This window comes from Nanorana parkeri, unplaced genomic scaffold (genome assembly GCF_000935625.1).
Source record: "Nanorana parkeri isolate BGI_ZX_2015 unplaced genomic scaffold, ASM93562v1 scaffold716, whole genome shotgun sequence".
In the NCBI taxonomy this organism is placed as follows: domain Eukaryota; kingdom Metazoa; phylum Chordata; class Amphibia; order Anura; family Dicroglossidae; genus Nanorana; species Nanorana parkeri.
Window position 1 is genome coordinate 523,583 of NW_017306984.1, and position 8,565 is coordinate 532,147.

Below are 8,565 nucleotides of genomic sequence, written 5' to 3' on the forward strand. Positions count from 1 at the left end.
AACACAAGAAAGTGAACCTTTTAAACAAAAAAGTTTTTATTTACCTTTTTATTTATCGTCAACCCACCTCCAGATGCCATTCTTGGCTAAGCAAAGCTGACATGAAGCCTCCTGCAGCATCCTCCTGGGATACCATCGTTATATATACCAGGAGGCTGTTGGAAGCTTCCTCAAAGCGGCAGACTTCCTCAAAGCGGCAGACTTCCTCAAAGCGGCATCCTTCGTCTGGTGTAACATCATCAAGGGGCTGACTACAGCAACCTGGCTGGCTCCCAATGACAAAATAAACAGAGATGCTCTTCTCCTGCTTGTCCCATCCCATCGTGTGGGATGGGACAAGCAGGGGAAGAGCAGAGAGGGCGAAAAGGACAACGCAGGATTCGTTGGGCTTGTAAGTATGTTTTTCCTGGGCAAAAGATCATCAAAAGTAAGAAGCATACTGTAGGTTAATTTAATGGGAATAAGTGACATTTCTGTTGGAACTTCTTGCATAGCCTCACAGAGAAACACAAGCACACAGTCAGATATGCATGCTGCACATGGCTTGGAAAACAGGAAGGAAGCCACAGCTTTATTCTCTACCTCAGGGGCACCCACAATTTTTCGTCTGGAGATCTACTTTTCAATTGACAAGCTTAATGAGATCTACCAACGAAAAAGCACCTGCATTCAGGGCCGGGAGGGGGCATGCAGTGCATTGAAGTCAATGGCACCGCAGCCATGCCCCCAATTGCCGCATCAGGAATGCAGGCACATTAGTGCCTGCTTTTCGGTCCAGTGCGATCTGCAAAAATGCTGCATTTTAAAATATTTTTGCAAATCACGCTGGACCGGAATGCAGGCATTAATGTGCCTGCATTCCGGGTGCGGGCAATCACACTGAGGGCGGGGGGCGTGGCTGCGGTGACATTGACTGCCCCCTCCCGCCCCTGAATGCAGAGAGCCGGCCGGCTTGCGTTCCAATGCGGTCTAGAGGCCGAACGCAGACTTTGTGGAGTGAACCGGCCCTCTCTTCTCTCTCTCCTCGCGCTCTCTCCCCTCTCTCTCCCCTGTTTCTATCTGCTGTCTCTTCTCTCACTTTCTCTGCTTTCTCTCTCCTGTCTGTCTTTTCTTACCTCCACTGCAGCAGCTTCAAGTCTCCTCTCCTCCCCGTCTGCGGTGCCTGATACATTCAGCCACACGAGCACCGCGGGAGGACAGGACACAGGTCAGTGAGCCGATCGCGATCTACCAGTGTTCGCTTTGCGATCTACTGGTAGATCGCGATCTACCTAATGGGCACCCCTGCTCTACCTTATTCAATACAAGAGTACAGAACTTATAAACACTGCCATCTACTGACCAAAATGTATACCGCAGGAGTTGTTGCAATAGCTATAATAATGTGTATTCTAACAGCTTCTCTTTAAATGCAGGATAGTGTGTATTGAATAGATTTATTTGTGTGACCTAAAAAAGCAATGTAACATAGTCCCATACCTAGAGAAAAGTGCTTCCTACTATACAACCAGCCACACCCCTGATGAAGTCACGCCCTTTGACGTAATGTACGTAGGGTGGAGTAGAGGAGCTGAGCGATTTGCACACAGTGTCTGTGGCTGCTTACCAAATACCTCACTTTTATCTATGATATGTGAGTAGTATTCCATTTTTTTTAATAAAGTCTAGTATCCTTTTAAAACCATCTGCACTACGAGTTTCCACTTTTTATTTTATCTGATGCATGGGCCATTCGGATGAACTGTCTGCTTCCAATTCCTAAGACTGCAAGAGAGTCTGTACCTGAGAGGAGGTAATCACTGGGAGGTATTCGGCATGAGGTGCTTCCTCTACCTGGTTCGAATTAGAGGAACAGCGCATACAGACCCTGGTGGGTCTCTGCTAAAGGTGAGGTGCATTCCAGAAGATTTCTCTGTTGATGGACACCGGAGACTAAGTTTATTCTACATCCAATGTTTTATCTTCTATTTACTTAATGGACTATTGAAGATCCAGGATCATGGACATTTTTTAACCATTTATTATTTTCACTGGAGTGCAAGTTACACACATGCGTTTTTCTTGTCGGTATTCTTTGCACATTGCATCACATTGATTCACAGTTAATATTTAGTGCATTTGATTTTTCATTATGGATATTTTGTAGCAATTACATTTACACTAAGGTGCATGTTATATACATGCGTTTCTTTTTTGTTTTGCACTTTTTACACATTGTATCACATTACTCTAAGGTCAGTATCTACTATATCTGACACTTTGCGGTTTATTCACACAGCGCGGCTTTTACCATTAATTTCATCCTTAAGCAGTAATTATCAGATGCAATTAAAACAAAAAATAAAGCGTATCTAAACCCCAAACCAAACATGTAATATATTGCAGTTTACCAGTCCTTAGATGAGGCAGCTGAATTCGTTTTCCATTTTCAGCAAGCACAGAAAATATTTGTCGATGTTTCCAGAAATGCCTTCTCCTTGTCACCTCTTGTAAGCATATAAAGCACAAGCCTTATCACTATTGAGTAAACGACTAGTCCCATCAATCCACCATGTATTGGCAATGAGCAAAGGCCGACATATTTAACATTCAGCGTGCAAGACAACTATGGCTGCCTCCATGGTGGAAAAAACCCCCCCATAGATATGAAAGGCCAGGAGGTGTGATACTCTTAGGATAATCCGGTGAAAATTAAGGAAAAAAGAAAACAAATGCAGGCACCTCATCCAAGGACTGGTAAGCTGCAATATATAACATTTTGGCTTCTGGGATTAGATACGCTTTAAAACTTGTTTAATAATTAAATTATGTTCCCACATCTGTATGCAATTAATGTCTATTGCCAGATTCAGAGTCTGAGATCACATTCCTATGCTAGTTGATAAACGTTTAACAGGATTACATAAAACTTAAGTCATTCTCATCTTATAATTAGTACAATAGCAGCATTGTCTTGCACAGAAGCTGCTGATGCTGACATTACAGGAGTGGCCATGACAGTTCCGAAGAGACGAGCTGAAATCAAAGGCATCCATGAAAGAGACATTGTGCTGGAACATGACTTATTTCAAACAGTATTACAGTGACTTCCTTACTGAGTAAAACTGCCATCAATGTCAGGCAGATCTCTATGCACAGCAAACGATTCTGTTTTTTTTAATACAGAACCCCTTTTCTTGTTTTTCAAGCCAAAATAACATTAAATAAAAAGTGTGCCTGACTTTCATATGATTCATACTGTTTTGGTGAGTCATATGTTATTGAATAAAACTGTAAATGCTTTCCGTAGATAACTAAGTACATATGTAGATAATAGGAAACCCAAGTCTGAGGTTTCGGACAGGCCACACAGGCACAAAAACATGGGAAAAGGGCAAGATGTCCCTTGTTGTATTACTTATCACAGTCTTTCTCATACAACACTGCAGGGATGAGACCAGCAAAGCTCTTGAAAGTGCTATTGTGTATTTCATTAAAAATGCAACGAAAAGAGGAGCCACAGATATTTGTGGTCAAGGGTAAGGCTCAGGTGCCAGGTCTGATGCTATTGGTGGGTAAGAGTAAGACATGGGTGCCAGACTAAGAGTAAGGCCTGGGTGCCAGGTCTGGTATTATTGGTGGACAAAGATAAGACTCAGGTGCCTGGTCTGATGTCATTGGTGGACAAGGGTAAGGTTTGGGTGCCAGGTCTGTTGTTATTGGTGGTCAAGAGTAAGGCCCTGGTGCCAGGTCTGGTGTTATTGGTGGTCAAGAGTAAGGCCCTGGTGCCAGGTCTGGTGTTATTGGTGGTCAAGAGTAAGGTTCTGGTGTCAGGTCTGGTGTTATTAGTGGTCAAAAGTAAGGCTCTGGTGCCAGGTCTGGTGTTATTGGTGGTTGAGTAAGGCTCAGGTGCCAGGTCTGGTGTTATTGGTTGTCAAGAGTAAGGCTCAGGTGCAAGGTCTGGTGCTATTGGTAGTCAATAGTAAGGCTTTGGTGCTAGGTCTGGTGTTATTGGTGGTTGAGTAAGGCTCAGATGCCAGGTCTGGTGTTTTTGGTGGTTAAGAGCAAGGCTTGGTTACAAGGCCTGTTGTTATTGGTGGACAAGGGTAAGGTCTCGTGTTACTTGTGGTCAATAGTAAGGCTCAGGTGCCACGTCTGGTGTTATTGGTGGTCAAGAGTAAGTAAGGCTCTGGTGCCAGGTCTGCTGTTATTGGTGTACATGTAAGGCTCAGGTGCCAGGTCTGATGTTATTGGTGGTCAAGAGTAAGGCTTGGGTGTCAGGTCTGGCATGAATGTTCCTTGCTTGGATTTACTTTAACACCAGATTTGACACTGATTACAACAAGAAGATGACCTAGGAGGATTGTGAACTATGCATTACCTGGCTTTTATGCCCTGACTTTTGTTTTGCATGAATCTCATAACAGAGGCCTATGCCTTCACCCAGCATGTACTACTCCCCAGATTTTGCAATCCAATAGTCAATGGGACGGGGACACTTTTAACCATTACAGTATTTTCACAGTGATGAAAGATTTCTACTTTGGTCCATCCATATAAAATTTTAACATCTTTCCACCTTGAGAACAAATGCAGATAGATGTACCCAGAGACCCTATACAGAATAAAAAGTAAAAGGTGATGTGTAACACACACACAATTTCAACACTCTAAGGTTTGCTGTTTCCTTGAATTGAGTCTTTTCATTCTAAACCTTGGAGGTTTTTTCTACTTTCTACTGTACAGCTTTTTCAGGTATGAGCTGAATTGTCCATTCCATAGAGCTGTAACGAACAACAATTACTGACCAATGAATGTCTTAGGTATATCCATTGCTAAGGTTTCTATATCTTTTCAGACTCATTAAGGAGGAGCATTCATGATGTACAAAGCATGTTTAAGTATAGTTATTTAGTTATACCTGACATGTAGGGGGGGATTTATCAAAACTGGAGCAGGGAGAATTTGGAGCAGTTGCCCATGGCAACTAATCAGCATCTTTCTTCAGTGTGCTCAGGTAAGATTTGAAAATGAGAGATAGAAGCTGATCTGCTCCAGATTTTTCTGCTCCAGTTTTGATAAATTCCCCCCGTAACGTCACAACTGCAGCAAAATGGATTGTACATCACAATCAAACAGAAGCATATACTAAGATACAAATGTAAGATGTCATTGCTGACCTTCTGAAAATACAACATTCTGACTGTCATGCAGATCCATTGGCTCAAAACTTTCCCAGTCATTGATCCAAAACAAGTAGGCAGCATGTGAAGTCAGAACTTCTGCAAAAATATTCCAGGTTATTGACGCAGAAAGTATTGAAGTTATTGGATCCCCATGGCAGCCACTGTTATTACACAGCAAGCAATGTTTTCAGCAGGGGATCAGAACTGACACCCCACATATTTCTCCCAGTGCCAACCATATATCTCAGCAGTCCAAATATTTGGGATGACAACAACAGGATACTTCTATCAGTGGCAAGTGTTTAAGAGGGCATTTATGTCCCTTTAAAGAGATTTCCTCTTGACAAAAGAAACTTGCCAGTAGTTTTAACCATTTTCTAATCAATCCAAAATGAAAAACAGAAAGATTTGGCATTAGACTAATTGTACGTACTCACCTTTCCTTTATTGCCCCACTGATCCCTGAAGCTGCTGGGAGTAATAGGAAAAAGAAATACCCAGGATTTCTTGGTAAGAGGAGCATGTAACTCACTTTTTTTCCTTCCATCTAATTGGTGCTTGCTTGCTGATTGGCTATTTAGTCATTGCTGGGGCAGGGAGAGAGTCATCAAACAGTAGTACAGTTTCCAAGTGTTCCTGGTCTTGCAGGACAATCCTGGGATTTGGGACACTGTCCCATAGTGTCCATGTTTCACAGGACCCAGGACACTTGGCAGGGTGCCAGGTGTAGGAATGATTTCCACATGGCACTGAAAGTACTGCACACCCAACAGTAGAACTATAGTCGCGGCCTGACAAACTAAGAGAGGCAACAGCATGGGAGCTAGTGATAAGGTAAGGAAAACCACTGACCACCAATGAAAGAGGGGCTGGTTATTTCTGCAATTGATCACCAATAAAAGGGGGAGTTCATTATTACTGCCACTGACCACCAATGAAAGGGGGGAGTTAATTATTACTGCCACTGACCACCAATGAAAGGGGGAGGATTAATAATTACTGCCACTGACCACCAATGAAAGAAGGGAGGATTAATAATTACTACCAATGACCACCAATGAAAGGGGGGAGTTAATTATTACTGCCACTGACCACCAATGAAAGAAGGAAGGATTAATAAATACTGCCACTAACCACTAATGATAAGGGGGGTTAGTTATTATTGCCACTAACCACCAATGATAAGGGGGGGGGGTTAGTTATTACTGCCACTGACCACCAATAAAAGGGAGGTGCGGGGGCGTTAATTATTAAAGCAAAGGGTGCACCACATTTCTCATTCATTTCAAGGTGTCCCTCATTATTTCTAAATGTTGGTAACTATGAATTTGTATGCTTCAAGTGACTTGGTGCTTTAATAGGGATTTCTCTCTTTGCTCCCAGCTAATTAGAGTGACAGGGCGACAAAAGGATTGTGAGTATGTGCAGCAGGGAGAGGTGGCAGTAAAGAGAACCTGTTTCTTTACCCAGCATGGGCAAAAAACAGGTTGACTTTTAAAACTGATTTTTCCTGCTTCATGTTGTGGTTTATGATGCCCTTTGTGGCATTTGATATCAGTTTTGTGAAGGACGTTACAGGGTAAATTATATTTTGTTTGCAGCTTTATGTATTAAACACATATGTAATATATTATACATTGGGTATCATATAACTCTTGCTTACAGCAAGCAGGTTTTTGACAAACCGCATCTCACAAAAATGTATAGATGTGAAGAACCCCATTGAATCTATGTATTTCTATCAAATTGTGCATGAGCTCAATCTCGCATGCTGCTCTGCCTGACTTTGTACCATGTGAAAGGACAAAGCTGCACATATCAAAATAATAACATGAAGAATAAAACAGACAAGCCTTTTGTAAAAAATAAAAATACATATGATCAATTTGTGATTTATGATCTTTTGTTTCTGTGTATAACATGAAGTTGTACTACTATGTACATAATGAAGTTTGGACATCCTATCAGTGTCTGGGCTTTCTCTTCTCTGCAGTGGAGAAAGACTGATGTTCACAATTTCCTGACCACTGTCCAGTTGGTTTACTCTTCCAAGTTGCTTGACGTGTCAGGAAATCCTGCTCCAGAGGCTTCTTTTTGCAAAATGGACAATAGGAAACCAAATGAAAATAAACAGTAAATACTATTTAAAGAGGGTTGAAAAGTAAACTACATCAATTTGTATGTTTGGGCCTTGACAATGGGACATGTTAATAACGGAGACAAGTATTTGTTATTATTCTATATTGGAAGCCAAGCGAGGTTATGATCTAGCAACACCTTAATTGTGCCCTGTCAAATGCATGGTGCAACACATGAACAGTTGCTGTGTAACTAAAAATATCTAATTGCAAGCCTGATACATGTTCTTCCTTACCCTGATAAAGGGGGTATCTTTATGAGACCTTGAAATGAGTTGAATATTTCTCTAATGTCCCCTCAACCCCATTGAATAAAGATGTATCTGGACCATTAAACAGAGTGCGGCCCTTTAATTCACAATCCAGCAATTTGACCCCACAGACACCAGGCAGTGACATAGTCTACCTACTCTACAATCTAGAAGAGAGAGGTCCAGGGACCTGTTGTGACTTGTAGCTATGGATTAAGGGAAGTATTTATGCTATTTAGTTGAGGTTTTTTTTAAACCCTACTGGGGCAATTAGTTAACAGCGGGTGGGGGGAAAAGTTTAGCTCAGGTGGAAGGTTCCTGGCCAGAATTCAGCTTTAAACACTCATATTCCCATGTTAGAGTTTCAGGCAACAGACTTATTAAAAACATCTACGACTCTTCGCTCTTGCCCTTAACAACTTTTTGCCTATATTATAATATGTGCAATATGTGAACATTGTGTTTACCCAGAGCAGTATGGGTGAGGTAATACCTCCTTCTTATTTGCTGTTTCAGACCAAGGGGAACACAAAGGAGCCTGGTGCCAAAAACAAAATGTGATAATAAGGAATGTAATGGCAAAAAGTATAGGGAGGAGACATTGGGGTCTATTCACAAAGCTGCCGAGGGCAGCCGAGTGAATGACCGATCAGAAGTGAAGTGAGCCGAACACTGTTCGGCTATTCACTTCAGGCTGGTACGGCTGATTTCAGCTGTATATCGGCTGAAATCAGCCGTACATCGGCTTGCTTCATGTGTCTTCGGATCAGCCGAACATGCTCAGCATGTTCGGCTGACCCGAAGTGCAGGAGGAGTTTGACTCAGCCGATCCAACATCTGGATCGGCTGAGCCGAACCTCCGGCAGGCTTCTTACTGCTGTTCGGGCTATTCTGAAAGATCCCGAACAGCAGTGAGAGAATAGCCGAATGCCGCCGAGCGGCATTTGGCTCGGCTGTTCTGCTCGGTCCCTCAGAGGCACCGAGCAGAACAGAAAAAGAGTGAAAAAAGTA